Source organism: Vulpes vulpes, chromosome 13 (genome assembly GCF_048418805.1).
Source record: "Vulpes vulpes isolate BD-2025 chromosome 13, VulVul3, whole genome shotgun sequence".
Taxonomy (NCBI): domain Eukaryota; kingdom Metazoa; phylum Chordata; class Mammalia; order Carnivora; family Canidae; genus Vulpes; species Vulpes vulpes.
In genome coordinates, this window is record NC_132792.1 from 114,655,534 (window position 1) to 114,670,515 (window position 14,982).

The 14,982-nt window shown below is 42.4% G+C and overlaps 1 protein-coding gene across 3 annotated transcripts in view; it reads left to right on the forward strand.

Annotated features, from left to right (window-relative positions):
- Positions 1-14,982, forward strand: part of SLC14A2 (solute carrier family 14 member 2) — a 487,566-nt gene that overhangs the window by 186,361 nt on the left and 286,223 nt on the right. The gene's annotated exons all lie outside the window — the stretch shown is intronic.

Consider the following 14,982-nt stretch of genomic DNA (forward strand, 5'->3'; position numbering starts at 1 on the left):
GATACCAACTCTCACAACCTGTAACCCCAAGGAGTAGACCATACCTCTACTCAAAGTAGGCCTATCAGATTGTCCTTCAGTGCTGCTGAAAGCCTTTGTCTGTGATTCTGTTGTTTTTCCTTTCCTTTTCCTTTAAGATTTATTTATTTACTTTAGAGAGGGAGCATGAGCAGGAAGGGGTGGAGGGAGAGAAAGAGACTCTCAGGTAGACTCACGCTGAATGTGGAGTCCAACACAGGGCTCCATCCTACAACCCCAAGATCATGATCTGAGCTGAGACCAAGAGCCAGACACTTAACTGACTGAGCCACCCAGGTACTCCTCTATTGCTTTTTCTCCTAAGCAAAGCCCTGATCCAACTCCAAGGGAATCGCTCCCTCACCCCCAACTCCCAACTCAGCAAATCTTTCATTTATCTAAATTTGTTTAATAACAGTCTCTCTTCCTGTTCTGAGAATCTATATCTGAAATGGGTGCCACAGAGTAGCTGGGTCTTTCTTATTTGGGCTACATTCTGCCTGTCAGTATGTTGGTTCAGGTGGTCGGGGGAAATCAATAATGCTAGGGGGCTGAAATGCAGTGATGATAGTCCTTTTATTGATACAAACACTCCCATAGTGGTTCGTGTTTTTCTCGTGTCACCTTACTGTCTGTGTCTCCAGTGACCCCTCCCCTGCCACTGTGACACACACAGTACACTTGCAGCACAGAGCAGGCGAACACAGTTCAGTGTCTCCTCCATCCAATTAAAATGTTTTACTATCTTTCCTTTTTATCTCGCCTTTGTAATTGGATTCCCAGTTTCTCAATTTTCATGGCAGCAAAAGGAGGGGGGAAATGATAGCAAGTATCTGATAAAAATAAAATGCTATGATTTAATTTCTGCTGAAAGCATTCTCCCTCCCCTTATGAGGCCTTTGAAAGGGTTCCTGAGTCCCTGACCCAGTCAGATTATGGCCTTGTGGTTCCTTCTGCTTATTCAAAGAGCCTTAGAAATTCCAGGTATCATGATATCAAAAAATATAAAGTCATTCTCTGTACAAACTGCATAGAGGATCCAGAAGGGATAATTTGTGAGGTTATGACAAGGTCAGATTTTGTGTGATAGCAATATCTGATTATATGAGACCTCAGGGATCCTGAAACTATAGTCCCCAGAGTGGGGGTGGCTCATCATTATTATAAGGCTCTCCTTTGCTAAGAAAGCAAACATTCATGATGAAATCTGCACATACAAGCAGCTACAATTTGCTGGTCCACTAAATCTCATAAGATGTAATATTCCCATTTTGTTCATAGGATGAAAGGGTCAATGTATGTTAAAGCCCTCTGTGTAATTCTCTAGTCAAAATTTGTCACTATCTCTGTTGTTGTTTTGTTACTCTTAGTATGCCTGTAATGCCTGGCAGAGTCTCCTATGTGTGTTCTTTACTATATAAATATACACTTATCAGTTCATTGAGATGTTCCTTCACCCATATACTCTTCAACATCAACTCTCCGATGCCAACTAGGTGTCCAACAATTGAGGTCAGTGACACTAACTACTCAGAGTTGGTGCATACCTCAGGCTTAGTCCCACAAGACTGCTCCCACTTCAGATGCCAGCCACAAGTCCCAGGTACCCCCCAAACATTTGTGGCTGCTTACATATTTGGGGCTGACCACAACCTATTCAGTAATTCACTAGAACAACTCACAGAACTCAGGTAAATTCTGTATTTATGATGACTAATTTATTATATAGGATATCAATGAAGAGCCAGATGAAAATGTATATAGGGTGAGATCTAGAAGAGTCCCAGCAAGCAGGTATTCTGGGTGCAAGAGGGGAGAGATAGATTCCAGAAATGTTACCAGAAGGATGGCTCGAGTAAGCAGTTTCACTCTATAAAGACCCAGAGGGATTGAAAAATAGAGAAAGTCGTCTGGCCAGTAAGTGAATGTAGAAAGAATAACTCTAAAGGGCACATTATATCTTTCTGCGCTTATCCTTATAAAGAAAGGTAGAATTGGTTCTGGCATTCATTCATTCATTTAAAATTACATTATTGAGAATTTACACCATGGCAGGTACTCTAATTGGTGCCAGAGAGATGGAGATAAAAAAGGTAGAATCTCTGCTCTCTAGCGATGACTCTTCCCACATCCAAGTTAGAGGTCCAGGAGAGAAGCCCAGCTCACATTGCATCATGCACATGATGTCCTCCACTTCTTTATAGAAGCACAGCTCTACAAATTTTTGTTTTGTTTATTACCTGCTTTTCCAGTTCTCAAGAAAACCAGCCATCACTTCTGGGCTTTATTTGTGATGTTGATCCATACGTATCATTTAGTTCATTTATTTACAGTGCTGTGTATCATTCCATTGCAGGACCATTCCAGTTTATTTACTCAGCCTCCTCTGATAGACCTGTGGGTTTCCTCCAGTTTAACGCTATGCAGTGATTCATATATGTGTATTCTTGACCTACTATGAGTGTTTATCCAGGGAAAATATTTATAAGAAAAATTACAGGAATATAGGAAACATACCTCTTTAGCTTTACTAGATAATGACAAATTGCTGTCCAAATTACTGGCACCAGTTTACACTCTCATTAATAGTAGATGAGAGATCCCATTAATCTGCATCCTTGCCAACACTTGAAACTGTCAGACCTTAAAATATTTGCCAGTATCATGGATGAGGCACTGTATCTCACTATAGTTTAATCTGCATTTTCCTGATAGTAAGAGCTGAACTTCTATGTACACATCTGTTGTGATTTGTATTTCTTCTTTTGTGAATTGCATATTCATGTTTTGTCTCCTTTTCTGTTGGGTTGTCTTTTTCTTTTTGATTTTTGCCTGTTTAGAAATATATGTTCTAAATATCAATTTTTTGTTGGTTTTATGAGTTGCAGATATCTTCTCTGAATATAAATTTTCTTCTAATGGCATCTTATCGGCATCTTTTGATAAATAAGAGTTTTGAAATCTAATATAAATTTGTCAATATTGAAAAATCCTCCCTACCATAATTTTTGTTCACATTTCCCTTTAAAAAATTTTTGCTTTTCATATTGAGATCTTTATCTAACATTGATTTGTGTTCAGGGTATCAATTAGGGATCCAGTATCTGACTTCATTTTCTTTCCATTTGGGTAGCCAGTTATCTCTGCTCTCAAATATGGGTCAATCCTTCCTTCCTCTGTAAATCTGCAGGGTCACCTTTGTCATAGATCAAGAATCCAGAAAAGAAAAACGTGTTTCTGGCTCTATATCTCCCTGTACCACACTATTATAATGACTATAGCTATATAATAAGCCTTGATATGGGGAGGTGCATTGTGTTCTGATTCTTCAGTCCCCTTGAATCTGTAGTTTAGCCTTTTTCTTTATCTACTTCCATGTCCTACTTACTGTCTACTCGATTTTCAAGACTCATTATAAAAACATTAATACAGCTACAGAACCTTCCCATGACAGACTGTTTAGGGTTATTGTATTCAGCCCCGATGTTCTTTTAGCACTTTTACCCCCATAATAGCATCTATCAAGACCCACCTTGGGTCTCATCCCATTGTCCTGTGTGCCCCAGCCCGCTTTCCCCATACCCACATAGCTGGGAGCTCCCTGCAAAACAGTCTCCTCTCAGCCTTCCCAGAGCACTTCAGCTGAGTGGGAAGCACATAATAGCCACAGGTAGACTTCACGAGATACAGCTCTTTACCATCATACTGACAGTGATATCTGCACTGCCACACCATCAGGGGCACTGAGACAGTTTCTCTGGCAGAAGCTTCCCTGCTCTCCACCAGGTCTGGGATGCACTGGCCCACAGCCTACAGGGAGTGGATGAGGTGACTTCAGTCAGAAGTTCTGGTTTGTGAGATGCCTATGGAAATTATTTACAAGGTTTCAAATGTGCATCGACAATATTTAGTCCTTTTACACATTCACGTACATGTAAATGAAAATTTGGATTTCTCAAAAGGCTTGCACATAGTTCATCTCACTTGGACTAGCTGACAGTGAATCCAAGCACCCAAGTAGCAGCCCCAGTTCTCCCTTGAATCCCTTAATTCCTCTCTATCTCTAGGTTTCAATTTTTTAACTATAAAATAAAAATACTGTACCAGTTCAGTCCAGGGTCACTTCTAGTACACTCTGTGACTATGATTATGATCATGGTCCCCACTGTTCCTCCTAAAGTTCTAATTCTACTATTCAGCCTTGGCAGCTCTGCACCTCAATTATTTCATCTGTAATAGAAGAATGTTAGACTCAACAAAGTCATTTTCGGTTCCAAAATGCTATAATTCTATGGCTTCATAACTGCTTTGGGAGATGGATAGGACAGTAACAATTTGCTCTAATTTATAAAGAAACTGAGACCCAGAGAGGTTGAGTGGCTTGCCCAGAATCACACCATAGGAAGTACAAAAGCAAAGACTGATAACTCAGGCTCTTGAAGTCCAGCTGAGGCATCTGTTTCCTATATCATTCTGTCTCCCATTTCCTTTACATTCAGACCAGTTATGTGACTCTATCTTCCTTTTGTATGGCTAGTCACAGGATAGTTTTAGCCCTGTATTTTGAATTCAGCAGCAACTGACGGGAATGCTAGTATCAGAGATTTTAATTTGTGTCAGGCTCCTGGCCCCTGTGTCAGGGATGAACCTGTTGTTGCCTCAGGATAGAAGATTAGACTTATCATGCAATCCATGCTAGATTGAGGTAGTTTATAATGGAGTCTCACTACGTTCTTCTCAATGTCTCTATATGTTCATTTTGCTTTTGTTTTTTTTTTTTTAAGATTTTATTTATTTATTCATGAGAGACACACACAGAGAGAGAGAGAGAGGTAGAGACACAGGCAGAGGGAGAAGCAGGCTCCATGCAGGGAGCCCAACATGGGACTCGATTCCAGGTCTCCAGGATCATGCCCTGGGCCAAAGGTAGCGCTAAACCACTGAGCCACCCGGGCTGCTCGCTTTTGTGCTTTTAAAAGGTGCTTTATGTTCCCTGTCCATTTGGACACAGATCATATTTGGAAGGACTATCCATTCACTGGGAAGCTTTGCTTGATCAAAAACACATGCTTCAGCCTGGGGATGATATCAAATGGGAGAAAAGCCACATAATGGGGAATGCATAGATAAGTTCCCAGGCAGATGAGAACAGCCACACGAGAACTTTGCAGTGTACCAAAAGTGTCATATTGGGCCTGTTAACCATGTCACACAGATAGAAACTGATTCTGTTGTTTAAAAAATGTTGCTAACAATCCCTTTTTCCCTATTCTGTGTTTCAATTAGCTGGCTACATTCCAACCTCCTCCTGGGGATGAATAGAAATATATCAATGGGCCTCCTAGGTGGTAGACCGGCACATCCATTCCCGGACACAGCAAAGGTCAAGCAGAGACAGGCAGCAACAGTTGTCTGTGGGTTGCACCAGGCATTTCAATTCTGACACGTCGTGCAGTGAATGCAGTGAAAAGGGAGACTGCACAAACATTACCCCTCTTGGCTATAGCACTCTACTCTCCTGGGCATTTCCCCAAATGTTTCCCTAGAATTATCCAAGGTGCTGTCATCTCTAGATTGTAAAAAATTAAAGGCAAGAAGTGGAACATAGAAGAAGATTAAGAGAACTAACTAGGCATAACTTAGCTAAATGAAAATGCCAGGGGACCTGAAAACCGCCTCCAAGTATTTTGTGTGCCCAGGTAATTTGGCAAAAGGCAATATATAAATCCATCAATGGTGGGAACAATGACTGCTTAAGGTAGGAGAAGAAATCAGAAGTAGTAAAAAATAAAGCATATTATCAACTTTTTATTGAGCACCTGCTATGTGTCCAACCCTGTGCTGCATACCAATGAGGACTTAAGACAAATGCAAAATGAGTTAAAACATCAGTGTGGGAGGACAGCAGAGCCAAAAAGACCTTAAACAGAGTCCAGAGAGCAGACAATATTCTAAAAAAGTTCAGGGCAGGGAAAGATCCCCATTACCTGGGGTGGCCAAAAAGCCAGAGAAATGTGTAAGAATCTGACTTAAAGAGTGTTTTCTCCAAAGTGAATAAATGTCACTAAAAACCAAGCTGAATAAAGCCCCAGAATCACAAGGTATGTCACTGAGATGCACTGAACAGTTGCTATTTCTGATTTCTCTGATTCCAAGGAACACCCTGTGGCTCAGATAGGGTTGATTATAAAACAAACACACTCATAACCCAAGGTCGCAGGGAGAGCACGTTCATCACTGTGAGGGAAATTCCTCAGAAAGAGGCTGTAGTTCAGTCTCCTGATGGCAGGACCAGCATAGCTCTGTGTGCTTGATAATTAGGAGGCTCAGTTTAATTCCAAATATCTGGGCAACAATCAATAGTGGGAACATGAGGGGTGTGTGGCTGGACTAGTTTATGTGACGGGTCACACATTAGGTATCTAATTGATGTGGCTTCTTGGGATGTGGCAATGCTGCTGACGCACACTACTTTCCTATTTCTAGGCTTAATGGTTCATTTTTTTATTTCTGCCTCACTCCCAGCACCGTGTTATTTAAATAAGAACCTATTAGGAAATTTATTTATCACAAGGAAAAGATTTATCCAGGAAAAAAAATCTACTGAGATGCAGCAGTTCCCTTTTCAGAGGTGCCATAATAAAGAAGACAATAGCAATATTTTTACTCTTTAGGTCGATACAATTATAGGATGGGCGAAAGCAAGGAGCAAAAAGTATAAATTTCACACTCAGTGACCTAGTAATTTGTCAGTCATTTTCTGCATTAAACCTAATGCATCCTCTGGGACTAGGGGATTCCAGAGAAATGGCACTCTTGGCCTGGCCATGTTCTGAATTCCACACTATCTCCTCCTTTATCTTCCTTCCTTCCTGATCTTTTTCTACATGTGTTAAATTGTCTTTGTCTCCTCAGTTCCTATGGCTTTCCAATGAGAGTTGTCTTTAGTCTTTTATTCTGACACCAATTGGTAGAAAAATGATTTCCTGTTTGCCTACCAAATGAACATTTTGTGTTTCTATATTGGACTAAAAGAGCCTAACATGGGGTGGTAAAAAATTTTTTACATTGACCAATTAAACTTTGCCAACCTTGGGAAAGGAGGGCAATCCTGTTCTTCCTGGGCCTCCAGCCCATATAATGTCCATTTTTCTCAACATAACCTTTCTTCATGACACTTAAGCACTTTTCATTCAGCAATGAATGCCCCACTGTGTTTTCAGCCAAGTATTGGGTTTGAGAAGTATATAAAAGAGGCAGAAGGAAAATTGTTCCTTCTCAGAGCATACAGTCTATATGAGGAGATGAGACACACATGAAGCATAGAATTAATGGCACTGTGGGAGTAGGATGGAGAATAGATGGGAGGAAATGAGTAGGTGTGACAACTATATTCAAATATCAGAAGGACAGTGAAGGGCAAAGAGGAGTAGGTGTCCTGTGGGGGCTCTGGAGAACATGAATGGGATCAAAGCATGAGGTCATCAAAGAGAGATGTTAGGTTGACATGAAGAAACCTTCTCAGTCCATTAAGCAGAGTCATCTGGGAAAAGAAGATGAATGACATCTATGGGGGCTATGGTCGTAGAGTTATTACAGGTCATGAGACTGGGCCTGTTTAAGCCCCAAGTTCTCTGATGTGACAAATGTGTGCTTTAGGAGTCTGCAGAAGGAACACATTTGTGAGGGCTCTAGTTATCAAGGCAGACTTCAAAGAAGAGGTAAAAACTGACTTAGTCCCTATGTAAGAGCTGAACTGCTCAAGAAGATGTGGGGAAGGTGCTTCTAAAAAGGTACAGCACACATTCAACTTATGCTCACACTCCCCCACACCTACTATTTCTTAGAATTCTTCATCCAGAGGGCAAATTTACCTGTCTTAGGCAGAAAGAAAATAGTTCATGACATGAAGGAAGAAGCCTAAGAGTAGACCAAAATTTTAAGTTGATGCCTGCCTGTCTGTCTTTCTTTCTCATTCATTCATTCATTCATTCATTCATTCACTCATTCTCTCTTTCCATTCATCTATTTTTCTGTCTTCCAGAAAGACAGAACTAAGGATCTAGATACTGGGGCCAAGTGCTAGAGATATAATGATGTGCAAAGACAGATTTGGTCCCTGCCTTGAGAGAGCTTACAGTCTATCAGGGAGAAGACATTAGCCGAGTAATGTCACAGACATATATTTACAAATGACACCAAAGGAAAATACAGGAAGAAATGAGAAGACATAAGAGAGAGTCCAAATCTAGGCTGCAATGGAGACAGAACAGGCTTCACTAAGGGAGGGATAGTTGAGCTGAGAGCCAAGGTTAGGAGATGGTAAAAAGATAAAAGTTAAGAGATTCAAGAGTATGGAGAAGAAGAATAAATCATTCCAGGAAGAGGAAGCAACATCAACAAACAAAGGAAAAACTACCCATGCAGGGAACTCAAGGAAAATTCTTTTTTTTTTTTTTAATTTTTTTTTATTATTTATTTATGATAGAGAGAGAGAGAGAGGCAGAGACACAGGCAGAGGGAGAAGCAGGCTCCATGCACCGGGAGCCCGACGTGGGACTCGATCCTGGGTCTCCAGGATCGCGCCCTGGGCCAAAGGCAGGCGCCAAACCACTGCGCCACCCAGGGATCCCCTCAAGGAAAATTCTAAGAAACACCAACATGGTACCCATCCACAATGGTAGAAAATACTTGATTTAGAATCATGATTAGTGACCCAGGGATACAGGAAGGGAATCAGGATAAACTGATGAAATTTGGAAACCTGAGATTTCTGTAAATAGTATAACCCTGCTTTGGCAGTCCTTTGGGAAGTTGGAGAGATTATTGTTCATTTTATAGGTCAGTTGTGTTACATAAATTATTTCGGATTGTGGTCCAGGTGACCTGTTTTAGCACAATTCTCCTGTAGGTCCAAGCAGAATTTATAGATTAAAATTATCTCTTGATTATCCATGCATGCATCATCCCTTCTAACTTGGGCCCATAAGTGGTTTTCCTTTCTACCATGTTAGTAAGCCTCAACAGGACAAGAAAAAGAACATATATTAGATGTGGAGGAATCCTGGGGCTGGGTACCAAGAAGACGAATGGATTTGAGAGTTCAAGTGTAGTAGGTATACATAAAGCCTGTGGCTAGTGGGTTTTTTTTCAAACCATCTTCCAAGATTAAACATAAGCCCCTGGGTTATCAATCTTTTGTATTAATCTACCAATGGCAGCTTAGGCTGGCTTCATTCTGAAATCTTAGATATTTATGTTGAATGGACAGACTGAATGAGTTACTAATCATATTCTCCTTTCTGAAATTAAAAATATTTTTAACAAGACAAATGGGGACTCTCTGATGAAGTGCATAATGGCGGGACAGGGGGTGCCTGGGTGGCTCAGTTGGTTGAGCATCCAACTCTTGATTTCACCTCAGGTCATGATCTCAGGGTTGTGAGATCGAGCCCTGCATCAACCTCCAAGCTTAGCAAGGAGACTGCTTGAGATTCTCTCACTTCCTCTCCCTCTGCCCCTCTCCCTGCTTGCGCTTGTGCATGTGCGTGTGCACGCTCTCTCTCTCTCTCCCCCCTTAAATAAATTTAAAAAAAAGAAGGGCATAATGGTTGGAGATGATGATGGGAATTATTTGTTCTCAATTGGTCTCCTTCCATTATGAGAAAGAAGCAAAATGCTTAGCTTTATCTCTTTAATATCTAAAGCACTTGTAATTTTTTGGAGGGGTTAGGTTTGAGGTAACCTATAAAGTTAATGAATAATTGTTCTCTTTAACATCAATACTAAGTAAATATAAAGACAAATTACCTGTGCTATAACCAATAGAAGTCGCTGATTCAAGCTTATCTCAGCTATTGATGTTCTCTGGCTCACCAGTCCAACTTGTTAGCGTTCTATTTACCTAATCAATAGTCTTCAAGAATCCCTGGTAAATCAATCAGCAAAACTTCTAGACATCAGAAGCAAGCTGATTTCTAGACAGGAACTAGATGGCCTGGCTTCTGAGTATTGGTGTTAACAAAGGTTGTTTTTGATGCATTCCTCCACTCACCTCTTCAATCCAACTTTAGTAATGTTGACTATGTAGTCAAAGCTAGAGAAAAGCCATATAAATAATAGTTTTGACTTGTGGAGGTTCCCATATCAACAGAGTAGACAAACATGTAAGCATATCCTCAGATCTCCAAGGGTTACTATGCCTGAGTCCTGTCTGGTGTAGTTGGAATGATACTCCCAAAGCCAGTGGCACTTGGCTACCTTCATGGGGTCAGATTGTTAATGCTCTGGTAAATTAACAATTACCTGCTTTGGTAAAAGTCAATTTCTATAGAAATGACTTGACAAAATGAAATTAGGAAAGAGGTGAGGTTTTCACAATTTTACACTATGCATTGCCCATCCGAGCCATCTCACTCTGCATGTGCCCTACAAGGTCTGCTATTCCAGAGTGGCTCAACCTCCAAATTATCTGTGATTCTCCCCCTCTCAAATCCTAAGGGATTTTTGGCTCTGTACACTGGGAAGCATCAACTAAGAACACTCACCGAAGCATGTCAGTGACTGATCACTCCTATGTATTTTTTTCAAAAGATGTAGGATGTTAAATGGATCATACATTGATGGAACTGAAGAAAGATAATATAGGACAAATACTTGAGGCTTACCTGCCTTTGAGACATGGAGACAGGGCCCTTTTACCTCCTGGTCATATAGCCTGGGGCAGAAAGATGCTCATGGATTTCTGCATTAATCTCTCTGAGCTCAAATGCCCTAGTCTATAAAAAGATCATACCTCTCTTGCAGGGAAACAAAATAGACAAAGCACAAGGCCTGGAACATAATAGGTGTTCAGTAAAGGACAACTTATGATGCTGGTAATGATTCAGATCTTACAGAGCCAGAAAAGAGACCATCTTTTTCTAGCTGCCAAGGTAGTTTGGAGAGGGAAGGCATTTCTGGATAGGAAGCACAAAGTCCCCTGGCTATGCTCACGCTGTCAGAGCTTCCAAAAGGCTTACTCTGGATTCAGATAATACCTGGGTCCCAAATATCTAAGAATTATTGTCTGAGTGTTCCACTGCATATCAGGGCTGACCTGTGAACTGAGCAGGTTGGGCTGCAGGGGAACAGTTGGGGAAGCTTACCATCCAAGGAAGCAAGAATCAAGGAAACCAGAGGGATGAATCCCAACCAGTGTACATGGGAGGAGCTGACTGCTAGAGACTGAGAAATAGCTGCTGGAGGAGTCAGAGGGCAGTCCAGAACTGCTGTGAATGCCCAAGATATTTTGTGATGGAGGCTGTGATGGGGAAGAGCCAAGGACTTTGTGAACATGTCCATTCTCTAACTACATTAGCTGTGTTCAGCATGCTGTGGCCTTCGGTGCTCAAAAAAGCCCAGAAGAACAGTTTCTATGGATCCTTGTATGTGCCCCTTTCCTTCTCCAAGTCTCAGTTTATAAGTCTATACAATTTAAAGGACACAGGTAGATATTAGAGCTTTTACCAGGACCAAGTGAGTTCATGGATATGGAACAACTTTGTGTCCTACTATAGATAACTATAACAATGACTGTGAATATCATATTTTCAATGATCATCACTGTACAGGGGTGCTAGTTACACAGCAAAGCTCACTCAGTTGACTTGTATCCTGTTTCTACAGAATTTTCTAGAGTGGGACAGTCTCCCACTTATGGATGTCTTGGAAGAAATGCATCACATCAGCATAGACAGCAACAAATTCATCTAATGAGGTGTGGATCAGCATCAGGAATGATGTGGAAAATGGTTGAATCTGAGACCAGAAAGCTGGCTCTCCCAAAAATCATAGCTGGAGGAAATAAAATGTGGGCTGAAAGTCTAGGTATGAAGAGATAAAGATGCAGATTAAGAATGATATAATAATTAGTGGTCTGGATTAGTGGTCCTTGAACCTCGCTGGTTCTTACTAGAATTAGCCAGGAGCTTTAACAAAAGAGACCTAGTGAATCAGAATCTCTGGATGGTGTCTGGGGGCAAATCTTTCTGAAAGTTCCCTAAGTAATTAGGGTGATCAGCCAGGTTTGGGAAGCAAAGGACTGAGCCAAGTCTTGGGTCCAGGTATTGGAGCCATCGACCCTGCAGACTCAAGTGCCTGGAAACCTGGGGCCTACAGTCCTCTGGACCATGACAGGGACACCAAACATGAACATGGAAGGGAGATGATGGGGGCAGGCTTCATTGGCCTGTGGATTTTTTTTACTTGCTTAATTCTAGAGATGTGGAAGCTACAGTTCAAGGTGTTGGAGAGGCTGGGTGTATAGGCTTGAGGAGAGAGAAAGCTACAGTTAGGATGGGGAGCCTGGAGGAGCCCTGAGGGTCACTGTGAATACATCAGGTTTTCTTTTCTCATGCTCTCTTTCTCTCCTAAAGCAGTGGGTTTGGGACACTTTTTTTTTCTTCTTTTTTTAACCACTGTTCTCAGGACAGGTTAAGAAAACAGAACTTGAGGGAGAAATACGGTGGAATTAGAAGAAGGAGGAAAGTAAGACTGTGTGCATTTGGATTTTCCTCACCTTCACCCCATCCTCTACAACTCTCATCAAAAGAGCAAGGAGAAGCCACAGGTGCCCTGAGAAGAGTGATGCTCCTGGGCTCAGGTTCTCAGGTGTGTAAGAAGGAGACCAGCCAATTCACTAAATCTGTGATCCCTCCCAGTTTTCAGCCAGCTATTTGTATTTCTCCCAGGTCCCCTGGATTTTTCTGCAAGCAGGAGGTCATAGTTGGGTCTAAGAAAAAGTGATGTTTGAGCTGAAAAGGAAGCATTTGGTTAGGTGAGCCGAGCAGAAGTCCAGGCATCAGCTAAAGGAAGGCCGTTCTAGAAGGTTGTTTTGAGCTATGTGGAAGAGTGTGCAGAGGTGGGAGATAAACTGGGAAGATAGGTCAGAGACAGATTGTAAATCAGAAATAGGAGGCAGGGCCCACTTCAAGCATTACTTCCTAAGTGGCGGCCCAGGGCGATGGCTCCGGCTTCTATTCCCCACTCTAACTTCCTCTGCCCTCTTCCCTGCCATCTGCTTCGGCCAATTAATGCCTAGCCTTTTGGTTCAGGTAGCAGTGCAGCAGCCCTGAGAGCCATAGCAGAGCCTTCCTTCCTTGAGAAGAGATAAGGAGCACCCAGGCTGCATACCTCTGTGCCTTCAGCTCACCAGGGTGCACCTCTGTGATCAGGTGCTTATCTCCAGGTGTTTGCCTGAAGGGAGGTCATGAAAAATCAACACCAATCAGGGCAGTTTCCTTGGAAGCTGAAATTATCTCGCAGGCATCTCAGAGCAGGTGCAGGGCTATTTTGGGCCAGCAATCACTGTGTGCAGAGGAGGGAGCACCACCTCTCCTCACAACAAGGCAGCAGCCTAGAGAAAGCCAATTATGGTGAGCCGCTTACAACTCCTTCTGTCTGTGCCTCCCAGTACTGCAGAGCATCCTGGTACAAGTTTCTGCTGTCTGACCACCAACCACCGGTGAGGGCTTCTCTCCAGCTGATGAAATGATAGGGGCTCAGTTTCCTGGTCCAAAAAAGAGTTTCTCTCACCTATAGGGAAAAGTTCACATCTCTTAGCTTGGCATTCAGGGCTCCCACTCTCCAAACTCATGTGCAATCTCTACTCAGAATCTTTGCCCACTTTCCCCTCATGCTCTTGGGCAGCTCAGACTCTCCACTCCTATTAGATGTCTTCTTTTTAACCAGATGTACTTCACCTGCCTCTGGACCTCTGCCCCAGCTATCCCTGTATCTCCTCCCTTCCCAGTTAACCCTACTCTGATTTATCATTTCTCCAGATTCCCCTTCTTCATCAAAGGGTACGCCTTCCCTTGATGACTACTCTAGCCCCACAGAGATCACTCCCTTTTCTGCCCTGCCATTGTTGGAACCCTAGAACCCAACATCATATCTCTGTGCACTCCCTAATTGGCTAGGGTGGCTTCCTAGGTGTGTTCTGTACTCCCCTCAGAAAACAGAGAGTGACTCAAGGGTCTTCTACTTTTTGTGTCTCCCACATTATCTAGGACTGAAGTCTAGGCATTGAATTACTTACTCATTCAGTTTCTGTCCTAAGTCCTGAACCTTCTGCAGGGCCTAGCTCACCCCCACCCACAAAAATATCCTCCAGCCACTCAAATAGTCAATACCAGTTACATTCATAGACATCCCAGAGTTTAGGAGTTCACTGTTTTGTGAAAGCTTCTGATAGTTCGTCTTGTCTCTCCAAGTAGTCCATTTCTGGGGACCAGGGTCATGTCTTACGTGGACATCCTCATACTTCACCTCCACCCCAGCTAACAAAGAAAATGGATGCTCTGTCTGTGTTCCATTTGCCTAAAGGCTTTCCACCTGCTGATCTGGTCTCCAAGGAAGGGAAACACTAAAGTACCTGCCCACTAAAGTACCTGCCACTTGCCTTTTAGAAGCCAGCCATCTAAAAATATGCCACAGAGAGAAAGGGCACACAGACAATTGAAAAGACAAGAACTGGGAGCAGACAGTATCTAAAAATATCAGGGCTCTGAATGGAAGAGGGTGGTTTTATAGCGTTACCCCCCGAAAGCTTGTCCAAAGCAGACATCTCTCATTCTCTCTCCCTCTCTCCCTCCTCCTCCTAAAATCTTCAGTTCTTTTTTTCTATTTGCTCCCTCTCTTCTAATATTTAAACCTTTAAATAGTCAAAACAGAATCCACTGGGCAGCAAGCGCCCATGTCCATCCCTGCTTGTCTCTCCCCAGAAACGAGGCAGCACATTGTGTAGCTCCTGTCAGATCACTGAGATGAAAGTCTCCCTCCTTCCTCTGAGAGCATTTGGTGCCCTTCTGATGCAGTACTGATGAAGCAGTCCTGGACTGGACTCATTGTGTGTGTGGTTTTCACCCTTATTAGAGTACAAACCCCTTAACAGAAGGAACTGTGTCTCATTCACCCCAGTAG